Below are 27,992 nucleotides of genomic sequence, written 5' to 3' on the forward strand. Positions count from 1 at the left end.
TCACTCAATGAAAATTTCTGATGAAAATTTGTTATGATATACTAACTGCAATCCCCCAAATATGGGAATCTTTTCTAGGTTTGGGGTTCAAACCTTTGAACCAATAAGTGGTTGACAAGTCCCAAGGGCAAAGCATTCCTCATGCCGTCTGTCACACTTACCCTCCTTTCCCCTTCTACCCTGTGAACTATAGGAGCAGCGAGTATTTAATTGAGAATTCTTCTCTTCCATCAAGAAACAGTGTCAAGAATTCCATGCCCTGAAGAATTTTCTAAGGTTTTCAAGTCTATATTATGAAACACTTTTAAATAAGTGGGTTATAGGCACTTTTCTATCCACTCTGTATAACTCGAATAGATTGTGTAATGCCTTATGAAGGGCCTGGATACTCACCACCCACATCTCCAGTCTAAAACTAGGTTGTGAGTAAAATGAAAACTCTGCAAAAAAAAAAAAAAATCCTTCTGCTTCTCATAAAGTCCTCGGCTCAATTCATATCTCACAGGCATGAAAATCCAGATCGTGTAAAGAGGTCAGGAACCTAAATAATGATTCAGCTCATAATGAACAGTAACAGACACTCCCTTTAAAACTGTGGAAATTCTCATTTCCACACTATAGCCAAGGGAACACAGGCATGCCGTCAGCAGGCAAGAAACTGAAAGGGTACTTTCCTTATTTACCTGATGGCTCTTGCCCTACTTCATCCTGAACAAAAGCAAGCCTGCCACACCTAGGGTTCAGGGCATTTTAGGGTGGAGGAGGGGTAGGATGGAATGGGGAGGCTTTATCTAGTCTGGGAAAGTGCCCAAGTGAAAACAATTGAATACCAAATCATTTTCCCACGAGGCTGACAGAGTTCTCCATAGACTGTTAAGCTTCAACCACTCTGCAAACTCTATGAAGACATCTTTAAGGCCCTACTTTTTTCCCCTCTGGGGAAATGTCTTCACTCCAAGAGGTTAGTCTGGGAAGATAACATTATCTTCAAACCACAACAACAAAGCCCTTAGTCCCCCCATAGTGAAATTCCTGTGCTCCACCCTAATTGAGTTTAGGAAACTGATAAGACAGCTGTGAAAATAAAGCGGAAAACCATTCCCTCTCATTCAAATCAGCTGGCAAGGTTTGCACTTTTTAAGAAGAAACCAGGAGGTTGTTTTTTTCCATTTTTTAAAATGGTTATGGACCAACACACAACTAAGCAACCACACATATTGCAAAGTGAATCTGTCCACCCATTAGCTCATATGTGTATATTCATTTAAAACTCTGTATCATCAATATTTTGAAACATCCACAAAGGTAGAGAGAATAATACAATGAACCCCACGTACTCGATACCCAGCTTCAATGATTATCCACATAAATCCTTTCCATTTTAATGTTCTTGCAATAAAATACACCATTCTGCTGTGAGAAATATGCCCATGTGTCTTATAGGCTATAACATGTGTTATGATACATAATAACTGCTTTAGAGTTTTGGGGCAAAAGAATAAAACTTCACAAATTCTGACTAGCTGGCTACAACTCTGTCCAAACTATTGAAAAAGCTGCCCTATACTATTTTTTAAAGGGCACTTTTATCACTTCCAAGTTAAAGAGTATCATAAAAGCGTTGCCATGGAGAGGTCCTATCTCTCCTCTAATGAACGTACACACAAATGGTAACTGTAAAATTATTATCTTTGCATGCAAATAGGTGCTTCTAAAGTAATGACTGATGTATTTATCAGCTCAGGCTACCAAAACAAAACATAAACTGGGCGGCTTAACCAACAGAAATTAATTTTCTCACGGTTCTGGAGGCTGCAAGTCCGAAATCAGGGAGCCAACATGGTCAGGTTCTCTTCCTGGTTTGCAGACGACCCCGTCTAGCTGGGTGCTCAAGGCAGAGTGAGAGCACGCAAGTTCTCTGGTGCCCATTAATCCCTTCACGGATCCCACCCTCATGACCTCACCTAAACCTAATTATCTCTTAAAGGCCCTACTTCCAAATACGTCACACTGGGCGTTAGAGCTTCAACATACAAATTTTGGGGAAACACAATACAGTTCATAGCAAAAGACATGTTTATTTCCCTTCAGTTTAAGATCTTTTCTTTACAAGTTACAATTATGTAGACATTATTTATTTGCCTAGCAAATCCTTTCAATTCAGGGTGCAAATACAAACTTTGGACAAGTTCATAACAAACATCACAAATTCCACAATAGATAAATTTTATGGAAGAGGTTTTATAGCATAGGAGATAACTATCTAGTCAGTACCTGCCAGACTGTTACTCTTCTCTTTGGGATACATTTTCCCCTAAATAAACTGATAAGGGGCAAGAAATAATAAGGAGTAGGTAGGCTTTCTGAGTCTGCCCCTGAGCCTGAAGTTGGGGGCAGGGTGGGGGGGAGGGTATAGCTGATTTTACAACAAACAGGCTAGTTTAGGGTTTATAGAGTTAATTATCAAAGCTTACATAATAATACTTAAAATAAATACTAAGATCTTCGAAAAGTAACCTGAATTTAAACCTTGTTTGTGTTTTTGTAAAGATCAGTAATTTTTTATTAACTGAAATTAGGTTGCTTACCAAGAACCTGGAAAAAATCCACGCCCTCAAAATTCCCCTTGAATCTTCAAGTAGGCAATTCATTATTCTGCTCCTGTCCCGTGGATGCCCAGCTGTTGGTAGCTGAACTCTCCCGCAAAGGCGACCCCCACTTGGAGAAGTGAAGTCCTGATTGCAGAGCACTGTTGAGAGCTCACCTTAGGATGAAAAGGGGAATCAATTCTCTTCATAAAAGGGCTCTCTGACTACAGATGAAAGTGCTTTGGGGATTTGGGGCCAAACCTCGTGAACCGAGCAGGAAAAAAAAAGGTACTTTGTGAAGGGTATTTGAGTTGCCAATACCCTGAGATACCCTTAAGAGTGATCTGCAGCTGACTGTAGTGAAACTTATTTTGACATTTTCCCGAAAATGGGAAGTAAATATTGGAAATCAGAATGCTTCGGTTGAGGAGTAACAACAAATTAACTCAAAGATGGCTCATTATTACATAAAGCCTTATTATGTTGTATTATTGTTTGTGACGCTAAGAGTGTGGGCTTGGCAACACCTCTGAAGCTTCAGAGAGGACCCCAAGTTCCAGATGAGAATGCAACTGCCAACACTTTGATTGTAACCTTGTGAGACTCTGACCAGAAAACCCAGCCACTCCATGCCAGACTTCTAACCCACAGAAAGCTAATAAATGTGTATTGTTTTAAGATAAAAAAAAAAAAAAAAGAGTGTGGGCTTGGGATTTCAGGAAGTTCTGAATTCAAATCTTGATGCCAACATTTAGTACCTATGTGACCTCAGACTAATATCTAACTTCCCCGTTTCTTGTTTGGTTTTTTAAATCTATAAAATAGAGGTAATACTACTTACCTTCACTAAGTAAGGAATAAATAAGATAATATATGTAAATAGCTTGGCAGCGTATCTGGTACAGAGTAAGAACCAAATAAATGGTGACTACTATCATTAGCTTAGTATAATTGAACGTCAACAATTGTAATTAACTACACTTGCAAAAATCTGAGGACAAGATGGCTTTACTTACTTAACAACCAGAAACACCTTCCCAAGGGGAGGGAAGTGAATTTTTAAAACTCTTCTCAGTGTTAGTTTGCATGTCTTTGGGGTATATTCAAAGGTGGTAAGCAGCACTTTGAAGTATCCTTCTGGTTCATGGGTTTGGGGAGCTTATTTGCCACTTACATAAGAAGCTGTGTCTTCTTTTCTCACTTTGCAGAAAATAGTGGGAATATTTACCAAGCATTTTTCAGAAATGAGAGGTAAGAAATTCAGTCAAGGTTCTGGGGATACATAAACAGTGCAACAACATAAATAAGGGGTCTCAATGTAATATACAATACTACTAAAAAGAATAGTTTACTTCCCCAGTGATGAAGAAGTTGCCTGAATAGGCTTCTCTGACTATTGCAATCACAGTGAAAAGACCAGCTTGAGCTGACCGTAGCCCTGGGGTGCACCCAGTGAGATAGCTCGGCCTAGATAAGCCTGTTTCTCATTTATGGCAAGAAAAGCAGTGTTTGCCTCAGACAGTGTGAAATTCATCTGCAGATTTCAAGGGGAAAGCTGGAGGCCAAGGATTAAGTGAGAAGACACGAAATCTTTCAGTAAAACATTGGGAAGTGGTAATATGAAAATGACGCTCTTGAGTCCTATTTCCCATCAGTGAGATGCCTGAGAATAGTTGGTCTGATTAAGACAGGGAAAAAAATATTCATGAGCCAGAAAATGAGAAGTGGAAGTCTTGCTTTGTGGTCTTCCTCACTACAAACATCTTCTGCATATTAAGAGCTAGGAAGGGGTGGTGGTGGTGGAAATTTTGGTATTTATGAAGAGTGTAAATCAAGTTTTACTAACGGGATTCTAAAACAGGGGAGTGATTAGAAAATCGTGGAGTAAAATGCTTCATCAGTGTGAAGTTTTGCCAGCTGCTGCAGTTATAGCCTAATATATCCCTGGGTAGAATTATGGCATACTGGTGCCAAGAGGGCTCTAGTTCATCTGGATTTGATAGGATACTGACAATCACACAGCTCCGTGGGCCTGGGACTGTGTGTTACAGGTAAAGTGTTCAGGTTCCTTCACCCTAAAGGCTTTCATAGTGTTTCTCAATCTTGGGTAATATAACGAACTCTTCTAAGAGGAATGAAAATTCTCCAGGGATCCTTACATTTACTTAAATTATCCTTAGTATAATGTTATCTTAAAATGTACACAAATAAAACTAGGTGCAAACTCCTAATAGTTATAGTTCTTATAAACCAAAGGCTTTTGTTTTTTCCAGACTAAATTTAAATAAAACTATGGAGCCAATGATATTTAAATTGACAATACTAATTTAATGAGATGAATAATGTTATTTTGCTGCAACTACGTAACTGATTACAAAGTAAACACGCTACTGATTGCCACAGGGCAGACTCTTTTGATGTTGGTGCATGTATAAAATGATCTCTCAGTTTTTCTTTATTTGAACTCTTAGGCTACCTTCATTAATACAGTGGTAGTGCACCATTCACACACTAAGGCCAGCTCTAGTCTTTTCTTATTTGCCCGGGGCCAATTGGAGAATGCTAAATCGTGTCAATATGATCACAAACACAAAGCAAACATGAACAAAATCATGAGGCTGTACTCAGTGATGAAGTATTTATCTCATTCTTAGTGAAAATGTTCTATATCTCCCCTGTCCAATATGGCAGCCCCTGGCCACATGTGGCTATTCAGCAAAGGGGACTAGTGTAACCGAGGAACAGAATTTTTAATGAATTTCCATTTAAAAAGCCGTATGTGGCTAGCGGCTACTGTGTTGGATAGTGCAGAATTCTAGTTCATGCATTTATTATAGTTTTTTAGATTATCATTAAAATGAAATCACTAGCTGTTTGAGTAGGGCAATGTATTTAACCTCTCTAAATCTCACTGCCTGCATCTATAAATTGGAGATAATGAGATATAATGCATGTAATCACTTAGCACAGTGTCTGCAACAGAAACAACACTCAATCACTAGGAATGTGAATGGGTGACAGGCCAGGAGGAGGGTTTGCCCCTTTTCATAGTCTCCATCACTGCCCCTTCAAGCCACCCCTGGGTGTGCTTATTCTTTGAAATATGCAATTGACATTTTCTCCATTTTATGTGAACTGCCAGTGAAGGCATCTTTAGACAACATTGCTATCTTTATTAGTCTCTAACAGGCAAACTAAGTAAAACTAATAAAACTAATGTGTTTATCATGCAAAGGTAGCTTTGATAAGTCACCCACCTTCCAATTAGATTATCTCCCTGTGCCCCTCCTACACTGAAAATTTTTTTTTTATATATCTTTACTGTAGTATAATGGCTTTACAATGTTGTGTTAGTTTCTGTTGTACAACAAAGTGTATATTGAAATTTTGAAGCTGCCTGAATAACTGGCACAGGGGCATCACTAGCCAAAGTGTTTAGACCTCATTTTTATTTCTCTGGAAAACAGGAAGCCTAAGCCCCTTCCGAGTTGTAGTGGAACACTGTGAAACTGGTTATGTCACACTCCTTACTGCCTGTTGCTGCTTGGACAGGGGATGCTCTTTCATTCCCCAGGCCCAACTCACACCCCATTTGCACCTGGCAAGCGTTCAACATCACTTTCCAAAATCTGCTCAAGCTTCACCTCATCCATACAACCTTTTTTTTTTTTTTTTTTTTTTTTTTGGCGGTACGCGGGCCTCTCACTGTTGCGGCCTCTCCCGTTGCGGAGCACAGGCTCTGGAAGCGCAGGCTCAGCGGCCATGGCTCACGGGCCCAGCCGCTCCGCGGCGTGTGGGATCTTTCGGGACCGGGGCATGAGCCCGCGTCTCCTGCATCGGCAGGCGGACTCTCAACCACTGCGCCACCAGGGAAGCCCATACAACCTTTTCTGACTCTCCCAGGTAAAACTCATCCCCTCTCTCCCTGGCCTTACCACGTACTTGACACAGACTTCCATCATAGCAACTGTTAAGTTTTCACATTTATTTCACATTTATTCTTGCCTTGTGTTATGGACTGAATTGTGTCTCCCTTAAAAAGATAGGTTGAAGTCCTAACTCCCGGTACCTCAGAATATGACCTTATTTGGAAATAGGGTTGTTGCAGATATAATTAGTTCAAAGAAGATGAGGTCATACTGGAGTAGGGTGCGCTCTGAATCTATTATGACAGGGGTCCTTAATGGAAGAGGAAGGAGACAGGGACACAGACACACAAGGGGAGAATGCCATGTGATGACAGAGGCAGAAATTGAAGAGCTGTAGTTATAAGGATTGCAGGCAAATCACCAGGTGCTAAGAAGAGGCTAGCAAGGACTGTGCCCTACAGGTTTCAGAGGGAGCGTGGCTCAGCTAACACCTCGATTTCAGACTTCTAGCCTCCAGAACTCTGAGACATTAAATTTCTGTGTTTTTAAAGCCACTTAGTTTGCGGTACTTTGTTATGGCAGTCCTAGCAAACACCTTACTAAACCACAAGCTCCTTGAGGACAAGGACCTTGTTTGATATATTTATTGGCAGTTGTCACAGTGTCTGAAGTAATACGTGGGACAGATAAATGAATGAACACACTACCTATTCCTTTGCCTTAATCTGGTCTCAGATTGCAACAGCAGAAAAATCACTTTAAATACATTCAGTGCTGCTGCATTTGGCCACACAGGCTAGGCACTGCATGACTCCAGAGTTGTGTGATGTGGTGACCTTCAATTATTTATTATTGAATAACTTAATCAACGTAAGGAAAGTCAATAGAACAGTGAACCTCCAGGCCATGTGTTAGAAAAACCACTACTATTGCGAGGTTCAGCTCTTACCCAGCCAAACAGAAGAAACCATAAATAATTCTCCTCTAGACTGGGAATTGGTAAACTACAGCTTTGGGCCAAGTCCAGCCTGCTGTCTGCTTTTGTAAATAAAGTTTTACTGGAACACAGCCATACTCATTGATTTACATATTGTCTACAGCTGCTTTAGTCCTACAATGAGAGAGTTGAGTGGTTGTGATGGATAGTGTTTGTGATATAAAACCTAAAATAGTTACTATCTGGTCCCTTACAGAAAGAGTTTGCAGAACCCTGCTCTAGAGAGTATAAATTGAGAGACATTGCCAAAATGTTTTATATTAAGTGGTAAAAAAAAATCTCACCTTGAAACTGAAACCATTCGTTTCATCATACTTTGGAAGATTCTACGTTACTATTGTTAACGTCAGCATGCCAGGAAGACAACTATGTGTAGAAAATAATTTATTTCTATCTCAAAAATGGGAGCCAGGGGTGTTTTTTATATATATATATATGTATGTATTTTATATTATATATGTATTTTTTATATATATATATATATATATATATATATGAGCTAATTTATGTGTGTGTGAATAGGGGGTGTGGGTGGAGTAAATTCCAAGCAGATACAACGTACGCAACTTACAAAATGAGGTGCTCTATATAGGGAATTTTTTGAACTGTGTCCAGCTCCCCAAATTGGAGAGAAGAAATGGATGGAGATCTGTCATGAAGTCCAGGAGGCGAAATGCTATTCCAATGTTTATGAGAACAGTTCTGCCTGCAGTTTTATTCCTTCTGGAAAGTATTGTGGAAAGTCTTTGACCTTTCTGAGAGGTCCCTTATGCATCAAGTACAGGCCTGCCATGTGACCGCATCACCCTGGCCTCAGCTGACTGGGTCAAGGCTGGATATCTGATCCAAAGGTCAAAGGCCTATATAATGGCCTGGTACAAGGGCTCTGCCCAATAGGGGTGAATGAGGGCCACACCAACCTCATGCTCACTCTTGGGGAGCTTAAAGACTTCTGGAGACAGTGAATCTATGTGTCAAGATTAGCAAAAGCAAAAACAGAGCGTACTTGTCACCACAATGACAGGGCAGTTGTTACCTAAGGGATAGGAAGAAAACCTGTTCACAGGAGCAACACTGCATCCTGAGTGATGCTTCCATTTCTAGAGGTCTCACTGTGCCACTGGGGCACTGTCACTAATCATGGTCCAGTGTGTTCCATTTTCGTGTTATCATTTGAGGATGGGTTTAGTTCATGGTCAGCTCAACTTCTGTATTTCATCACTTCATCCACTTGCTTCCCATCCTCTGTACCCTTCCCTGATTGTTCTTTATTTGTAACTGCCTTGCAAACTCTAACCCTCTACCAACCCAACCGTGTACTTCTCTACTCCTATACATGGGCAGTTTAGGGTTTAACCAGCCCTAAATACGTTACCTAGCCACTGTATTGGTGGCATTATAAATGCACGGTTTCCAACCTCAGTGTGTCTATTGAGAATTCCACTGTATATACATATTTGACTCACTCTCCTACTCCTCACAGCTGATACTGCGAAGCTTCAATGCTCCCCAGGCTTCCATCTCCATTGCTCACCTTACATCCAACCTCAGAGAAAGGAGAGGTATCTGGCCCCAATTTCCAGACTCTCTCCAAGCACGTAAATAAACCTGCACCCTTTGTTTCCTGCTTTCCTGTTCCTAAGGAAGAGGTGAAGCTACTCTTGTTCAAAGCTAATCCCTCTGCCTGTGGTCCAAATCCTAAGATCTTCCATTCTTGATTCTAGCCTTGTTCCTACACAATTATTCCCTCTCATTCCCATATCTTCCATTTCTCCCTTGTCCGTGGTCTCTTTCCTTGTGCACATGTATATATGCTCATGTCTCTCCTCTTTAAAAAAATCTTTCTTGACTCTTCATAACCTACTAGCTGTCATCTTATTGAACTCATTCATTTAAAGGCTATTCATCTTAAAAGGTATAGGAAATTCTGCTCAATATGGAGAATGGAGGTAATTTAAAAGAGCCCCAGGGACTTCCCTGGCAGTCCAGTGGTTGGGTCTCTGCGCTTCCACTGCAGGGGGCATGGGTTCAATCCCTGGTCAGGGAACTAAGATCGTGCCAGCCGCGAGGTGTGGCCACAAAAATAAAATAAAATAAAATAGCCCCATTCCCAAGTCCCTGCACATAGAAATGCTGCTTAAAATATAATAAACTACATTTTTCTTAAAAGAATAACTAAGCTCAGATTGTGTAAGAGGTCAGGGGTGAGGTCATACTGAAGTAGAGTGGGCCTCTAATCCAGTTTGCTGTGTGTCCTTCTAAAACACAACACCATGTGAAGAGACACAGGGAGACCTCTACATGATAATGCTGGATTGGAGTGATATATCTGCAAGCCAAGGAATACCAAGGATTGCAGGCAAACCACCAGAAGCTAAGACCAGGCAAGGAAGGATTCGCCAACAGGTTTCAGAGGAAGTAGGATTTTGGACTTCCAGCCTCCAGAACTGTGAGAGAATAAATTTCTGTTGTTCTAAGTTACCCAGTTTGTGTTTTTTTGTTATGGCAACTAACTAGGAAACTAATGCAAACAGCAAAGCCATCTTTCCTCTCTGCCACACCATTTTAATATATTTAGGACAGGATTGGCTTATATGGGATGAGCAGAGAAAGAATGTGTGCGTAAAGGGTCTGGAGACTTCATGTGAAATCCCTAGGTTCGGAAAGTACCTCAACCATTTGACTTGCATTATGATATTCATGAATGTGAAGAAGTAAGTCCCCCAGTTGACCAAGTACAAGTTATTTCACCAGGAAGAGTACACCAGGGAAAATTAAATGCCCCCCTGGGCACCCTCCCCAACATGTGTTTCTCATTGCCCACCTCTCCACCCCCAAATTCAGGGTGATACCTAGGGACCTCCCTAATTATACCCAAGATGCTTCTCTTTTCTGTTCTTTGTTTTTTCTCCCCAATCTCTACCCCCAGCAACCTTTTTTTTCTTTAGCTTATCCTGATTTTGCTTTAAAGCTGTCAGTGGCATCCAAAGTAATTTCTTTAATCCCTGTGGAACAAAACAGACTACCAAAATATCTAATCCCTACTCTAGCACTTTAACCCACATATATTCCTTCGAATAATATTATAACTCTCCCTGGTGCTGCTGTCAAGACAGGGAGTTGGGGGTGGGGAAGGCAGAGAGAGACAGGATCTGTGTTGCCAGGAGAAGAATAGAGAGGGTAAAAAGGAACATGAAAGTAGACATGGAGGTGGGTGACTAAAGGTCACCAGCCTTTCCTCCTGGAATGGATGTTCTGAAACCTCCTGACCCTTGGGAAAGAAGTGTTTTCCAATGCTTCCTTGCCTTCTGCTCTGAATCTCTGGTATTCTGATTTTTAGAAGTGAGAAAAATATTTTGATTTAAGCCATATGGCCTTTTTCTCCTTACGCTGGAGCTGTAGAAAACTCAGAGGGGCAGGTGTGGAAAGCAGTGGCAGCAGAGTGGGTGGGTACACAGGGTCTGCGTGTCTATAGCTTGTGCAGCTCTGTAGCTATGGCAACCATGTGCAATGCCACTTGCATAGCATCGTAACATGGCCCTAGAGTTACCCCTGGCTATTCAACTATTCCTTTTCACTGCACTATCTGTGCTGCTGTTTCCTAACTACTATAGCTCTATCATAATTTTTTGAAGTCATGCTTAAGTATTGTTTCTGTTGGTTATGCTTGTTGTCAGAACACCTTAGTTCATCTGGTAGAAAAACTAGATAGCAAAACCAAAAACCTATTTCTTACAGATATTGTTAATAGTTAAAAATTGTCTGTACTAGATATAGAAAACAAACTTATGGTTACCAAAGGGGTAAGGTGGAGGGAGAAAGGGATAAATTAGGTGTTTGGGATGAACAGATATATACTACTATATATAAAATAGATAAACAACAAGGGCCTACTGTATAGCACAGGGAACTATATTCAATATCTTGTAATAACCTGTAATGGAAAAGAATATGAAAAAGAATATATATAAAACTGAATCACTTTGCTGTACACCTGAAAATAACACAACATTGTAAATCAACTATACTTCAATAAAAAAAAAATTGTTTGTACTTAAACATGTTGCGTTGGAAAGATTCTTGAGGCTGTGGTCTGGACAAGATGACCACTTGGGACTTTTTTTAGTTCTAAAGGTCCATATGCTAGATTCTGTTTAGAGCTAATGATAGTATTGATTGACTGCCTGCCTACTGAAAATAAATTTTTTTTGCCAGTTGTTACAATTTCCTAACTATGAGAGTAATAAAATTTAAATAAAATTCACAACAATATATTGTTTCCTATGCAAATATATTATTTCCTATGGAGCTTTTATGCAAGTTATTTATGCATATGTACCCCACAAAAGAAAGCTGCATTGTGTTAATTCTGAGTATATATACACAAATGGTTTCTTTTATTTGTTGTTAAAAGCAACCCCCAAATCCTCAGAAATATTTCTGCTGTAATTAAATATAAATGTTGTGTTTTTTTTTTTTTTAATTCATGTGAGTTGGCAATTTACTATGTTCATATTTTTAGCTTCCTTATGTTTGGTCATTAATTGTGGTATCATAAACAGCTAAGATTTAAAGCCCTTAACCTTCCCAGACCCAAGTAGAAGCAAAATGTCAACCCCCATAAGTTATGAGCAGTCTCCCACAGGGACTGTAATACAAAATACACTTATAATTGAATTAACTCAGGAGAGGATTCTGGGAAGATGACAGCATCAGTAGCATAGATTTTCATTCTCTCTGAATCCTTACATAGAAACAGAGAGAACAAATGGATAGCAAAACCTAAAACCCATGAACAACATTTACAAAAAACCAAGAACAAAGTATCCTCACGAACTCCAAAATACAAGTAGGAGGGTACAAACCATCAATAGCCCCAAGATCTGCATGGTATCAGTGTCTGTGTGAGAGAAAGGATAAGGAAGTTGCACCTAGATCTGAGAACAGGACTCCAAAATAGCCAATAGGTATCGACTGAGAAGAGGCCAAGGCAATTTGAGAACATCAGCTGAAACTGGGAGAGGTTTGACCAAAACCAGTATAAAGCCCATGGGAAAAAAGATCTGATGAAGCTGGAGCAGCCTAGCTCCTATGAACTCTGAAAAACAACTGCTTTGCAGGACAGAACCCCAAACCAAAGAGAAACTACTTGGAGTAGAATAAAAGTTGAATGGGACATGGACAAGAGAGAAGGGAAAGAAAAGCTCCAGACCAAAGTGGTACAATATTATAAAGCAAGTTGCCTTATCTTTTGACAGTCCTCAAAATCAAGAGAGGAAGTTCTGCGAAGTAAGGAAAGGTTTCTTGTAAATAAAAAAAAAAATTATTTATTTTTGGCTGCGTTGGGTCTTTGTTACTGTGTGGGGCTTTCTCCAGCTGTGGCAAGCAGGGGCTACTCTTTGTTGCTGTGAACAGGCTTCTCATTGCAGTGGCTTCTCTTGTTGCAGAGCACGGGCTCTAGGCCCACAGGCTTCAGTAGTTGTGGCATGCAGGCTCAGTAGTTGTGGCGCATGGGCTTAGTTGCCCCACGGCATGTGGGATCTTAATTCCCTGACCAGGGGTTGAACCCAAGTCCCCTGCATTGGCAGGCAGATTCTTAACCACTGTGCCACCAGGGATGTCCCCAAGGAAAGCTTTCTTGAACACCACCTTATAACAAAAATTCAGGAAAACTAATTTCACATTAAAGAAGCAACAGAAAAAAATCAAGGCTGCATAGTTTTTATAAAGAAAAAGAAGGGGAGACAAAGCTGAATAACATCCCTACAGACAATGAAAGCACTCCAGAAAGACATACCCACAAAACAGATAACGAGAGTTAACCTAGTAGTTCCAAATGAGCTAAAAGACATTAATAAAATAATAAAAGATATGAAATAACAGAAATAAGAATTTGAAACTCAGAGAAGAAGTGATTGGATTCAGGAAATAATAAGAAATAAAAAACAATAATTTAAGAAATAAAGAGTATTCTAGAAAGGAAATAAGAGCAAATAAATCGAACAGTAGTGCCTGAAGAGAAATCAGTGAAATAGAAGAAAATATTTTAAAAAAATTTTAGATGAAGAGACAAAAAAGGATTTGAAAGAAAGTGACAGATATTGAAGAGTAACCAAGAAGATCCAAAATATAGATGATAAGAAGATCCAAAATAAAGATGACATAAGTCCCTAAAGAAGAAAACAAAAGTAAGGGAACAGAACTAATACTATAACTATATTTAGAAAACCTTTCTGGAAAAAAAAATTTGAAATGATACACTGATAGAATATACCATGAACACAGAATGACAAATTCTAGTAAAATTACTGGATATTTATGAACTCAACATCTATGAACTCAAGAAATATTATTCCCATGAGCCTTTCCTGAGAAATATACTGGCAAATGAGCTTCAGACAAACAAAATGACTGGGGAGACATCAACATAAGGATTGGCGGCGAGCATTAAATACAGTTTCTGGTATAACTAAGACCAAGTGAGGGTTAAAGGAGAGAGAGTATGATATATAATGGCTATATGCTCCGACAATGTAGATGTAGTCCAACTATAAAACAGGGAAGCAGAACATTAGTAAAAAATGTTTAAATGTTTTTATTATCCATAACGGTGGTAGTATTAGTACTAGTAGTATTATTTTAAGATTGTCCTGGGAGACAAAGGTTGGAGTTCATAGTCTGTAGTAGTCAGGGTTCTCCAGAGAAACAGAACCAATAGGATGGATGAATAGATAGATAGATAGATAGATAGATAAAAGAACAGATTTATTATAGCAATTCCTTTTTTTTTCTTTTTGGCTGTGTGGCTTGTGGGATCTTAGTTTCCCAACCAGGGATCAAACCTGTGCCCTCTGCAGTGGAAGTGCAGAGTCCTAACCACTGGACTGCCAGGGAATTCCCAAGATTTATTATAGAAATTGGCTCAAGGAGTTATGGAGGCCAAGAAGTTCCATGATCTTCCATCTGCAAGCTGGAGACCCAGGAAAGATGGTGGTATAATTTAGTTCAAGTCTGAAGGCCTGACAACCAGAGGAACCGATGATTAACTCCTAGTCCAAGGCTGAAGGCCTGAGAGTGGGGATCCACTGGTATAAGCCTTGGAATCTGAAGGCCCAAGAACCTGAAGCACCAATGTCGGAGGGCAGGAGAAGATGAACCTTCTAGCTCAAGAGGGGAGAGAGAGAGAGAGAGAGAGAGAGAGAATTCACCCCTCCTCCACTTTTTTATTCTATTCAGACCCTCAACAGATTGGATGATGCCTGCCCATTTTGGTGAGGGCAATCTTCATTACCCAGTCTACTGATTCAAATGCTAATGTCTCCAGGAAACACCCTTACAGACACCCCCAGAAATAATGTTTTATCAGCTATTTGGGCACCCCTTAGCCCAGTCAAATTGCCACATAAAATTAACCATTACAGGATCTGTCAAGGAGAAAGGACTCTGATAGACAAAGAAGGTTTTTAAGTAAAGGTCCTGAAAGGGCTATGCCCTTGAATTAGGGCAAGCCAGTCTTACCTGGATAAAGGCGATATGCCTGAAGTGTATCTCACTGCCAGAAGGTGAATTCTTCTTTGGAGGAGAGTACCATCATCCAGAGTCTTAAAATTTTATAAAGTCTAGCATTCAAAAAAAAAAAAAAGAAAAATCAATAATGCCAGGAAACAGGACCAAATGACTGAAAATCAAGAGACAAAACAGACCATGGAAGTAAATCTATAGGGGACAAACATACTTGTATTATTTATTTAGTCACAGTTGTAAAAAAAAAAAAATGTAGTTAGTATGTTTAAGGAATTAGATGAAAATATGGAGAATTTCAGTAGAGAACTGGTATTAATAAAAAAGAATTAATTGTGAATCCTAGAATTAAAAAGTATAATAACTAGATTAAGAATCCAATGGATGGGTTTAACAGTATTAGACCTAGCAGCAGAGATTACTGAACGGGAAGATAGAGCAGTACAAAATATCCAGGTTGAAGCTCAGAGAAAAAAAGTATGGAATATAGAGAAAAGAATGTAAGAGACATATGGGACACAATGAAAGATATTATTATGATTATCACTGGAGTCTCAGAAGGAACACAGACAAGGAATGCAGCAAGAGCCACATTTGAAGAGATATTAGCCAAGAATTTCCCCAAACTAACAGAAGACATTAAGGTACAGAATCAAAAAACTCTATGAATCTGAAGCAGGATTAATACAAGGAAAACCACACTTAGTCAAACCACTGAAAACTAAATGCTAATATAAAAATGTTAAAATTAGCCAGAGTGAAAAAAGGTACATTATCTTCAAATGAGCTACAGTAAAACAGACAGCTAACTTTTCCAAAATAAATGATGGAAACCAGAAGACAGTGATATTACATCTTTAGAGTGGAAAGGATTACAGCAAACGTAGAATCCTAACAAAAAATATTCGTCAAAAATTAAGGTAAAACAGTGACATCTTCATAAAAATAAGAACCTACAGAGTTCACAGTCAGCGGATATACACTAAAAGAAATAGTATAAAGAATTCTTCAAGTAGAAGTCCAAAGAATCTGAGCTAGAATCCCAGAAATGCAGGAAGGAACAAACAGCACCAGAAAGAAGATATCTAAATTAGTATTTATTGTTCAAAACAATAATAATAAAGATGTCTTGTGATGTTCATTTTCGATTTTTATTTTTTTAACATCTTTATTGGAGTATAATTGCTTTACAATTGTATGTTAGTTTCTGCTTTATAACAAAGTGAATCAGCTATACATATACATATATCCCCATATCCCCTCCCTCTTGCATCTCCTTCCCACCCTCCCTATCCCAGCCCTCTAGCTGGTCACAAAGCACCGAGCTGATCTCCCTGTGCTATGCGGCTGCTTCCCACTAGCTATCTATTTTACATTTGGTAGTGTATATATGTCCATGCCACTCTCTGACTTCATCCCAGCTTACCCTTCCCCCTTCCCGTGTCCTCAAGCCCATTCTCTACGTCTGTATTCCTAACCTGCCCCTAGGTTCTTCAGAACCATTTTTTTTTTTTTTAGATTCCATATATATGTGTTAGCATACGGTATTTGTTTTTCTCTTTCTGACTTACTTCACTCTGTATGACAGACTCTAGGTCCATCCACCTCACTACAAATAACTCAATTTCGTTCCTTTTTATGGCTGAGTAATATTTCATTGTATATATGTGCCACATCTTCTTTATCCATTCATCTGTTGATGGACACTTAGGTTGCTTCCACGTCCTGGCTATTGTAAATAGAGCTGCAATGAACATTGTGGTACATGACTCCTTTATTTATTTTTTTTATTTATTATTTTTTTTTGTGGTACACGGGCCTCTCACTGTTGTGGCCTCTCCCGTTGCAGAGAACAGGCTCCAGACGCGCAGGCTCAACGGCCATGGCTCACGGGCCCAGCCACTCCGCAGCATGTGGGATCTTCCAGGTCTGGGGCACAAACGCGTGTCCCCTGCATTGGCAGGCAGATTCTCAACCACTGCGCCACCAAGGAAGCCCACATGACTCTTTTTGAATTATGGTTTTCTCAGGGTATATGCCCAGTAGTGGGATTGCTGGGTCGTATGGTAGTTCTATTTTTAGTTTTTTAAGGAACCTCCATGCTGTTCTCCATTGTGGCTGTATCAGTTTACATTCCCATCAACAGTGCAAGAGGGTTCCCTTTTCTCCACACCCTCTCCCGCAGTTATTTGTAGATTTTTTGATGATGGCCATTCTGACTGGTGTGAGGTGATACCTCATTGTAGTTTTGATTTGCATTTCTCTAATGATTAGTGATGTTGAGCATCCTTTCATGTGTTTGTTGGCAACCTGTATATCTTCTTTGGAGAAATGTCTACTTAGGTCTTCTGCCCATTTTTGGATTGGGTTGTTTGGTTTTTGGATATTGAGCTGCATGAGCTACTTGTAAATTTTGCAGAATAATTCTGTCAGTTGCTTCATTTGCAAATATTTTCTCCCATTCTAAGGGTTGTCTTTTCGTCCTGTTTATGGTTTCCTTTGCTGTGCAAAAGCTTTTAAGTTTCATTAGGTCCTATTTGTTTGTTTTTATTTCCATTTCTCTAGGAGGTGGGTCAAAAAGGATCTTGCTGTGATTTATGTCATAGAGTGTTCTGCCTATGTTTTCCTCTAAGAGTTTGATGGTGTCTGGCCTTACATTTAGGTCTTTAATCCATTTTGAGTTTATTTTTGTGTATGGTGTTAGGGAGTGTTCTAATTTCATTCTTTCACATGTAGCCGTCCAGTTTTCCCAGCACCACTTATTGAAGAGGCTGTCTTTTCTCCATTGTATATTCTTGCCTCCTTTATCAAAGATAAGGTGACCATATGTGCGTGGGTTTATCTCTGGGCTTTCTACCCTGTTCCATGGATCTATATTTCTGTTTTTGTGCCAGGACCATACTGTCTTGATGACTGTAGCTTTGTAGTATAGTCTAAAGTCCGGGAGCCTGATTCCCCCAGCTCCATTTTTCTTTCTCAAGATTGCTTTAGCTCTTCGGGGTCTTTTGTTTCTCCATACAAATTTTAAGATTTTTTGTTCTAGTTCTGTGAAAAATGCCATTGGTAGTTTGATAGGGACTGCATTGAATCTGTAGATTGCTTTGGGTAGTATAGTCATTTTCACAATGTTGATTCTTCCAATCCAAGAACATGGTATATCACTCCATCTGTTTGTGTCATCTTTAATTTCTTTCATCAGTGCCTTATAGTTTCCTGCATACAGGTCTTTTGTCTCCTTAGGTAGGTTTATTCCTAGGTATTTTATTCTTTTTGTTGCAATGGTAAATGGGAGTGTTTCCTTAATTTCTCTTTCAGATTTCTCATCATAGTGTATAGGAATGCAAGAGATTTCTGTGCATTAATTTTGTATCCTGCTACTTTACCAAATGCATTGATTAGCTCTAGCAGTTTTCTGGTAGCATCTTTAGGATTCTCTATATATAGTATCATGTCATCTGCAAAGAGTGACAGCTTTACTTCTTTTCCGATTTGGATTCCTTTTATTTCTTTTTCTTCTCTGATTTCTGTGGCTAAAACTTCCAAAACTATGTTGAATAATAGTGTCTTGTGATGTTTAAGAAGGTTTTCTATACCCTTTCATAGAGATAGACCAAACACCATCAATCAAACATGGCATTTACTTTCTTGTCTCTGGGCCTATTGTCTCTCCCTTGCCCATCCTTTGAGGCTAAATTTATATTATAACATCTTCAGAAGAGTTCGCTGACTATTCATTTATATCTCTTCTCCCACCCCTCTAACTCATCACCACGTTGTATGGCTCACTTATTCAGAACTTAAACTGACAACTTTTTGTGTTATTTTTTGTTTTTATTTTGCTTTGTGGTTCTTGGTTTCTCAAACAGAGTGCAAATTTAATGTCCTTTCTAAGTGTCTCCTATATGTTATCTATATAGTATGTGCTCAATAAATGTTGAATAAATTTGTTGAAGAATCAATTGGTAATGAGTGAGATGACCTTGCTGTTTTCTAGAACAGAACCTGCCATCTATTAGCTAATAAATTGTTACACTGAGATTTGATAAAGGCAATTACTATAAACATACATAAGAAATGTTTTAATAACTTCTTAGATGAAACAATCACGAGGGACAGATTAGATGTTCATATTACATCTTTAATCTTTTGAAATTGATTTGATACCTGTTTAATAAAATCTTTCTTGTTATCACTGTCAAACGTATAAGGCTGGTTCGAGTGTATCACAGGTATGGTATTTATTTTATGTTAATGTGAGTCTTTGTACTATTCCTGGATGTTAAGAAATAAAAGGCACAGCTCTTGAACTCTCCAAAAAATGTAAAATCGAACTGGAGGCTAAAGCATACACACAATTTGAGATGAAATCCAAAGAAATATTTTAATAACTGCAAGAAAATATGGTATAGTGTAGAGTAAAGCTGCAACAGATAAGGAAACTAGAAATAATAAATGATCACACTTGCTATGTGATTATTAGGGAAGACATGAAAAGAGGTATCTTCTGGTTTTGAAGGTTAGATGGGAATACATGGAAGAGAAAGGGCATAGATTTTTCTAAGCAGGGAGAAGAACACGCAAAGCACAGAGTGAAAATAGTAAGTCATGTTCAGGCAACTATGTACAGACAGGCTTGAGAAATGGAGGGAATATGTGAGGCTAAAGAGAGGCAGGGGGTAGTTGATAGAAGACATCAAATATGTTTATTTTTGAAATAGTGTGGAATTCTCCTCTTTTCAACAGAAATAATCTTCACTGTCAACAGCCCACTCAGACCCCTTAGCTGATACAGTGAGGATCTCAGTTCCTAGGCTATTATTTTCAATAATTTCTGCCATATGAGTGTAATGGGGAAAACACACTGCAAAGTAAATTACTTTTATTTATTTATTTATGTCTGTGCTGGGTCTTCATTGCTGCGCACGAGCTTTCTCTAGTTGCCGTGAGTGGGGGCCAGTCTTTGTTGTGGTGCGCAGGCTTCTCATTGCAGTGGCTTATCTTGTGGAGCACGGGCTCTAGGCGCACGGGTTTCAGTAATTGTGGCACATGGGCTCAGTAGTTGTGGCTCACGGGCTCTAGAGCACAGGCTCAGTAGTTGTGGCGAACGGGCTTAGTTGCTTCGTGGCATGTGGGATCTTCCTGGACCAGGGCTCGAACCCGTGTCCCCTGCATTGGCAGGCAGATTCTTAACCACGGTGCCACCAGGGTAGTCCCAAGTGAATTACTTTTGAAATGAATAGCATGCTGACATTTGGGAAATTAGATTCTGAACACAATGCATCCTGATTATTTGAAGTGCCGTGCCATTATGAAAAGATAATTTCAGTCCAATAATTTAAAAAAATCTGCATGTTAAATTAATTTAAAGTTCTATCATTTGGCGAGGTTCTTCTCAAAACTTTCGGTCACTATTCAGATGAATAACCGTGGACAGGGATTGTTCCTTGCCTAAACAATCTACATGGGTCTGAGGAGTCCAGAAATGCCCTCATTCAAACATACTTTAGGCTAGCCCCTGGCAGTGACTGCCAGCCTAGCTCCATTTGTGAAGAATTCTCTTGTGCCCATTCTCTATGTCCCCAAATGTGTCACTGCTAGAGATGACCCTGCTCAGCTTTTTTTGGAAAAAGCACAGCCACGCTCTCTTATGAAGAACAAACAGCTCTTCACTTCTCCGTCCCCACTCAGCAAATTCCTCTGGCACCACTGGTCCATCTTGTCATGAATATACATTTGCTTTGGCCCTTCCTCCTCCTCCAATAAGTTTCTGTGTTGATGGGCTTCCAGGCTGAGCCACAGTAAGTCCTGAATCCAGGAGCACAGCTAGGGAATGAGTTTCACAAAGGGCCTTCTGAGAACTGCCATAAATGTTGCTATTTCAAGGCAGAAGCCTTCCTTGTTTACTGAACATTTCCAATTTGTGTGCTGAATAGAACAATGTGATTAGAGTATGGGAAGATGGACAGAGAGAAAATGAGACCTCCCATGAAGATTAGAGAGTAAATCTGGAAATTAACTAGGAATGCTGAAGAGGAATAAGGATATGAATGCAATAGTGGAGGGTCAATAATTTCCACATAAGTGAGATTAGATTGTTATTTTGATCATTAAATTGATCTAAGCATGGATATAACCATGACTTTACATATAAAATAATAGCTCTTGGTCATGAACCTGTGCTTTGGAGTCGAGAGACCTGAGTTTGAATCCTGGCTTTATTGCTAACTAGGTTAATGACCTTGGTTCTATTATTTAATCTCTCTAAACCTTCGTTTATTTCTTTATAAAATGAGAATGCTAATAGTATCTACCTCAGTAGGGTTATTGTGAGGACAAAAAAGTTAATACTTATAAAGAGCTTAGCACTTTGCCTAGCATGCAGCAAGCACAAAGTAAATGTTAGCTTTTATTATTTTTGAAATTTACGTAAGTCTAATTTCTCTAAGGCAAATTGGTTTATACTCACTAGGAGGAATGCCTAATTAAAAGAATCTTATATTGAGTCTTTGGGGGCGGCAAATTATCAATCTCTGACTGATCTTTTTGTATTTTCATTGAGTTGGCTTAAAAGAAGTTGCACCTGTAAATATAAACATGCCTCTGATACCACTGAGCAAGGTTTTTTGTTTTTTTTAGAAAGCTAGGCAAATATTTAATAGTTAATAGAGTTTGCAGTTTCCCCAAAGCAGATTTGGTGAATATCCCTAATACCAAATTCTGATATATATATCATATACGGATATGTGATATATATATCATATATATGGTTAGTTCATTTTTATTACTATACTGCCATTTTATAGATCAGGAAACTGCATCAGAGAGAGATTAAAGTTATTGCCTGCTGGACACATTTGCTCGACCATTTTCCAGGTGTCTTCTACCTAAGTATTGTCCAAAACTAAACTTATAATTTAAGCCTACAAATTTCCTCTTTTTATATTTCTTTTCTCAGTTAATGGTACCATCATCCACCCAGTGACCCAAGTCAGAAATCTGTGAGTCATCCCAGACTTCTCCCTCCCCATCATTTATCATCACACCAAGCTTTATAGAGTTTTACCTATTAAACATTAGTTTGAATCTGACCTCCTCTTCTCCATTCTTACCACCACTGTTTTCATTCACGCTTCCACCACTTCTCACTCAAACTACTTCAACTGTCTCCTAACTGACCTCTCTGATGCTAGCCATGCTGCCTTCATATCAGTCTTCTACACAGCTGCCAGGATGATAAATCTAAAACACAAAACTGATCATGTCAATCCCCAGCCTAAAAACTTTCAATGGTTCTCTACTGCCTCTGGAACAAAGCCCAGGTTTCTTGGTTTGGCCTTCATGATCCCAAAGCACACCTCTATCTTAGTCCTAACCAAGTTCAATTAAAGTGAAGTACGTATATGATGTTCTCCCCTTTTAGACTCTGGGCTCTTTAAAGGTAGAGACAAAGTCTTTTCATCTTTGTATCTGAGCATCTAGCAGCACCAGTAAAAAACTGTTAAACTCAAATGAAATGGTGATGTTAGGTTTGAAGTCAGGTGGATCAGCTGATACTTTTAAAAGCGATTTTTATACTTAAAAAATTAAGATATAATTCAGGTACCATGAAATCCACCATTTTAATGTATTATATACATACTATAACATTACTAATATATAATACATATTACTACATTCACAGTTTACAGCCATCATAACTAATTCCATAATACTTTTGTCACCTGAAAAAGAAACTCTTTACCCATTAATGGCCTCTTTCTACTATTCCCTCTTCTTCATCATCAAGAAAGTGAAAAGAATGGGAGAAAATATTTGCAAACCATATATCTGGTAAAGGGCTATTATCCAGAATATATAAAGAACCCTTACAATTTAACAATAAAAAGATAAATAACCCAATTAAAGAACAGGGAAAGGATTTGAACAGCTATTTCTCCAAAGGAAATATACAAATGGCCAATAAGCACATGAAAATATGTTCAACATCATTAGTCATTGGGGAAATGCAAATCAAAACCACAATGAAATACCACTTTATACCCACCAAAATAGCTATAATCAAAATAATGGACAATATCAAGTGTTGGAAAGGATATGAATAAATTGGAACCTACATACATTGCTGGTGGGAATGTAAAATGGTGCAGTTGCTTTGGAAAACAGTTTGGCAGTTTCTCAAAAAGTTAAAAATGTTACATATATACAATGGGATATTACTCAGCCATTAAAAAGAATGAAATAGTGCCACTTGCAGCAACATGGATGGACCTGGAGATTAGCATACTAAGTGAAGTAAGTCAGACAAAGACAAATATATGATATCGCTTATATGCGGAATCTAAAAAAATGATACAAATGAACTTATTTACAAAACAGAAACAGACTCAGAGAATGAACTGATGGTTACTGGGGGGAGGGATAGGTTGGGAGTCTGGGATTGACATGTACACACTGCTATATTTAAAATAGATAACCAATAAGGACCTACTGTATAGCACAGGGAACTCTGCTCAATATTCTGTAATAACCTAAATGGGAAAAGAATTTGAAAAAGAATTGATACTTGTATAACTGAATCACTTTGCTGTATACCTGAAAGTAACACAACACTGTTAATCAACTATATTCCAATATAAAATAAAAATTCGAAAAAAAAAAAGAAATGAAAACCAGAGAACATTTTCTTCCCCCCAAAAAAAGTTAAAAATGGAGTTACCGTATGACCCAGCAATTCTACTCCTAGGTATATACCTAAGAAAACTGAAAATGTATATCCACACAAAAACAGGTACATGAATATTCATAGCAGCATTATTCATAATAGCCGCAAAGTGGAAACAACTCAAATATGCATAAAATGATGCATTGATAAATAAAATATGATAGAGCCAAACAATGGAATATTGTTCAGCCTCCAAAAGGAATGGAGGGCTTCCCTGGTGGTGCAATGGTTAAGAATTCACCTGCCAATGCAGGGGACACGGGTTCGATCCCTGATCCGGGAAGATCCCACATGCCACAGAGCAACTAAGCCCGTGAGCCACAACTGCTGAGCCTGCGCTCTAGAGCCTGTGAGCCACAACTTCTGAGCCCACGAGCCAGAACTACTGAAGCCGCACACCTAGAGCCCATGCTCTGCAACAAGAGAAGCCACTGCAATGAGAAGCCCACGCACCACAACGAAGAGCAGCCCCCGCTTGCCGCAACTAGAGAAAGCCCGTGCGCAGCAACCAAGACCCAACGCAGCCAAAAAAAAAAAAAAAAAAGGAATGGAATATTGACATATGCTATGACATAGATGACCCTCAAAAACATTACGCTGTGTAAAAGAAGCCACACACAAAAGACCACATATTGAATGATTTCATTCATATGAAATGTCCAGAATAAGCAAATCTATAGAGAAAGAAATGGATTAGTGGTTGCCTAGAGATGGAAGGATTGAGAGGAAATGGGGAGTGACGGCTAACGGGTAAAAGGTTTCTTTTTGGGGTGATGAAATATTCTAAAATCTATGGTGGTGATGGTTGCTCAACTCTGTGAATATACTAAAAACCACTGAATTATCCACTTTGAATGATGAATCTGGTGGTATGTGAATTACAACTCAATAAAACACTGTATATGAAGAAGAGCTCCCCCCCACAAAAAAAAGCAACTTAAATACAAAACTGGCCATTTACACTTAAAAAAGAAAAAGAAAAATGAAAAAGATGGCTAGTCTGTCTTTCCTGCTTAAGAATTGCAGAATCTGATCAGGTTGGCAGGAATTATCACTATGATAAATTGCTTGCAGCAAGAGAAAAGAAAGGGAATTTAAATATCCTTTAAATAAGAGATAATAGGGGTTAAGGAGGCAGAGGAGGAATTTTACATTTTCAAGTTCACCCCCAAACTCTGGTTTGAACAGTTGTTTCCAATTTGAGCTGCTAAGCCACTCTTGAAACTAGCTATCTAGTCCTGCATATTCTGACTGAGGTCTTGAAAGCGTAACTGAAAAGCACTGGCACAGTTTATCCCGGTCCAGGGCTTGGCTTGCATGCCAAATTCAGCCTTTGGCAACTTCTTTCTGTTGAGAGTCCCTGGGGACTTGTTTGACCTCCTTTTGGAGAGCTGCAAGGGAATTCACTTCTGGACGGTGGCCTGGCAAGCAGGGAGTGGCTCAGCCGGCTGCCTAATCCTCTATTAAATTAATGATAAAGTGTTCCCGGGCACAGTCCACTGGAAGGTGAATTCCCTATATGCAGCCTTTGGACTAGGAGTTTTCCAGATAACCCAAGGTAATTCCCAGCTGTAAATATTATAATCACCTTGAGAGGAAATCTTTCAGAATGTATCGTATACATTCCTGCCTTTTTGTACTTAGGCTTTTTTTCAACTGATAATAAAGTATTACATGCCACTATGGAAAACCTGGAAAGTATAATACTATTCTCCTTCCCTAGAGTTAACTATTGTTAATGGCTTGGTGTGTATCCTTTCAGACCATTTTTAAAATTTGTTTATAAACATAGCTATGCACAGATACACACAACTCACACCCATAGCAGATTTTTTAAAAACTTTTTAAAAAAAACACAAATGGGATCATACTCTACCTCTTGGTCTGTCACTTGCTTTTCCATTTAACACAACCTGGAGCACACAACCTGAGTTGTCAGTGCATTGTCAGTACATACAGATCTACCTTATTCTTTTCTATGCCTGCACACCATTCCATGGATGGATATACTATAATTTATTTAACCATATACTATAATTTATTTAACCATTCCCTATTGATGCATATGTCCTACATTTTTAATTATTATTTCTAAATATGAACTCGTACATATACATCTTTGTGTATATGTGAGAAATTTGGGGGATAGATTCCAGGAAGTAGAATTATTTAGATTTTTGATACATCTGGAAATTATTTTTACGACTTTTTATTCTGAAATAATTTCAAACTCACTGAAAAGTTGCAAGAGTAGCATAATGAACTCCCATAACCTATGTGCCTTGATTCCCCAATTATTATCATTTCATTACATTTGCTTCATCTCTTCTCTCTTCTCCCCACCTTACATATATGTTATATACATGTAGTATTTTTTTTCTGAACCATTTGAGACATCTGATCCATTGTGGACATGAAGCCCTTACCTCTAAATACTTCACTGTATATTTCTGAAAAACAAGGGCATGCTCCTATATAACCTTAGCACAAGCATCCAAATTAGAACACAGATATATAAAACGTTGAGTTCACACCAATTCCTCCAATCCAAAATTATACAGTTCATTTTAGGCTTCTCACTTTCCATACTTGCAACTCCCTTCTCCAAAAGAGAAACCTGCTCTCACCATCTTCCTTTATTTCCCCGTTTGCCCAAGAGCCCTGGACATAACAGATCTCCCTGCCATGTCGTTTCCTCTGCCCCACCCTGTGGCCTGCTGTCTGCTTGGCTTCAGCTCTGCCCATCCCAGCCATGCTGGTCTTCAACCTTGCTCTTCAGGCCTTGACCCTGACCAGGCCAGTTTCTGGGAAGGGGAAGTTAATTAATTTATTTTTGAATGGTGTGATGTAAGAGATATATCTTTTTTTTTTAATGGATAACCAATAGATGTCCTGACATCTATTTTCAATTATTTGAAATGCTCCCACATATATTTGTGTCAGTAGTTGATGATCTATTCTCTTTCATTAATCTATTTTTTTAATTTGTGACCCAATATCACACTTTAATCACTGTGATTATATATTTTGATATCTGGTAGGAAGAGGCCCCTCATTATACTTCAAAAAATACCTAGCTATTCTTAAGTATGTATGTACTCTTCCAGATGAATTTTAGAATTAGCATGTCAATTTTGTTAAAAATCCTATTATAATTTTGATTGGAATTACATTGAATTTGTAAATTATTTGGGCAAAATGGCTTCTTTACAATATCGTGAGTCTTCCCATCAGGGAACATGGTATGCATTTTTGTTTATGCAGTTTTTATTTTCCTTCAGTGAATATTTGTAGTTTTCTTTGTGTGGGTATTGCATATACAGTTTTTTCCTAGGTTTAAAATTTTTTTTGGTGGCCATGATTAATGAGAGCTTTTCATCTTCTATGTATTCTGTACATTGTAGAGATTATGTTGCATATACAATTCTGTATCCTGTATTTTTTTAAATAAATTTATTAATTTTATTTATTTATTTTTGGCTGCGTTGGGTCTTCGTTGCTGCACGTGGGCTTTCTCTAGTTGCGGTGAGCAGGAGCTACTCTTCGTTGTGGTGCGCAGGCTTCTCATTGTGGTGGCTTCTCTTGTTGCAGAGCACTGGCTCTAGAGCACAGGCTCAGTTGCTCCATGGCATGTGGGATCTTCCCCAATCAGGGCTCGAACCCATGTCCCCTGCATTAACAGGAGGATTCTTAACCACTGTGCCACCAGGGAAGCCCTGTATCCTGTTTTTTTTTTTTGCTGTACGCAGGCCTCTCACCGTTGTGGCCTCTGCCGTTGCGGAGCACAGGCTCCGGACGCGCAGGCTCAGCGGCCATGGCTCACGGGCCCAGTCGCTCCGCGGCATGTGGGATCTTCCCGGACCGGGGCACGAACCCGTGTCCCCTGCATCACCAGGCGGACTCTCAACCACTGCGCCACCAGGGAAGCCCTGTATCCTGCTTTTTAACTTAAAATTATGTCATACAAATTTCCTGACTACCAAAATATAATTTTTATGGTTGCATAATTGTCCATCAAATTTTTATGTACCATATTTTATTTAACCATTCTTTAAGGTTGGTAAATTGGATTGCTTCCAATTTTTAAAATGCTAAATACTGCCATAACGAACATCTTTGTGCATAAATCTTTGTTCTATTTTGGATTGTTCCTTAAAATATATTCCTATTAGTGATATTCTCTATCTTATGCATAATACAGATATCCCCTGAAAGGTCCTGGATAACACAAAATCAGGGTAGGGTGAAAATATCTTCAGACTTGTTTAAAGTTTTAATATTTTGCTCTCATTCAT

The 27,992-nt window shown here is 38.8% G+C and overlaps 1 long non-coding RNA gene across 2 annotated transcripts in view; it reads right to left on the reverse strand.

Moving 5' to 3' along the window:
* The window catches only part of LOC132511144 (uncharacterized), a 95,309-nt gene that overhangs the window by 58,974 nt on the left and 8,343 nt on the right, over positions 1-27,992 (reverse strand). The window contains exons 2-4 of one of the 2 annotated variants that reach the window (XR_009537531.1): positions 14,973-15,073; positions 3,763-3,860; positions 2,589-2,764 (exon numbers count right to left, since the gene is read on the reverse strand). This is a non-coding gene — a long non-coding RNA (uncharacterized LOC132511144). The remainder of the gene's footprint in view (positions 1-2,588; positions 2,765-3,762; positions 3,861-14,972; positions 15,074-27,992) is intronic. The other variant, XR_009537530.1, reaches the window with a different exon arrangement.

The sequence above is a fragment of the Lagenorhynchus albirostris genome, chromosome 20 (assembly GCF_949774975.1).
Source record: "Lagenorhynchus albirostris chromosome 20, mLagAlb1.1, whole genome shotgun sequence".
Taxonomy (NCBI): domain Eukaryota; kingdom Metazoa; phylum Chordata; class Mammalia; order Artiodactyla; family Delphinidae; genus Lagenorhynchus; species Lagenorhynchus albirostris.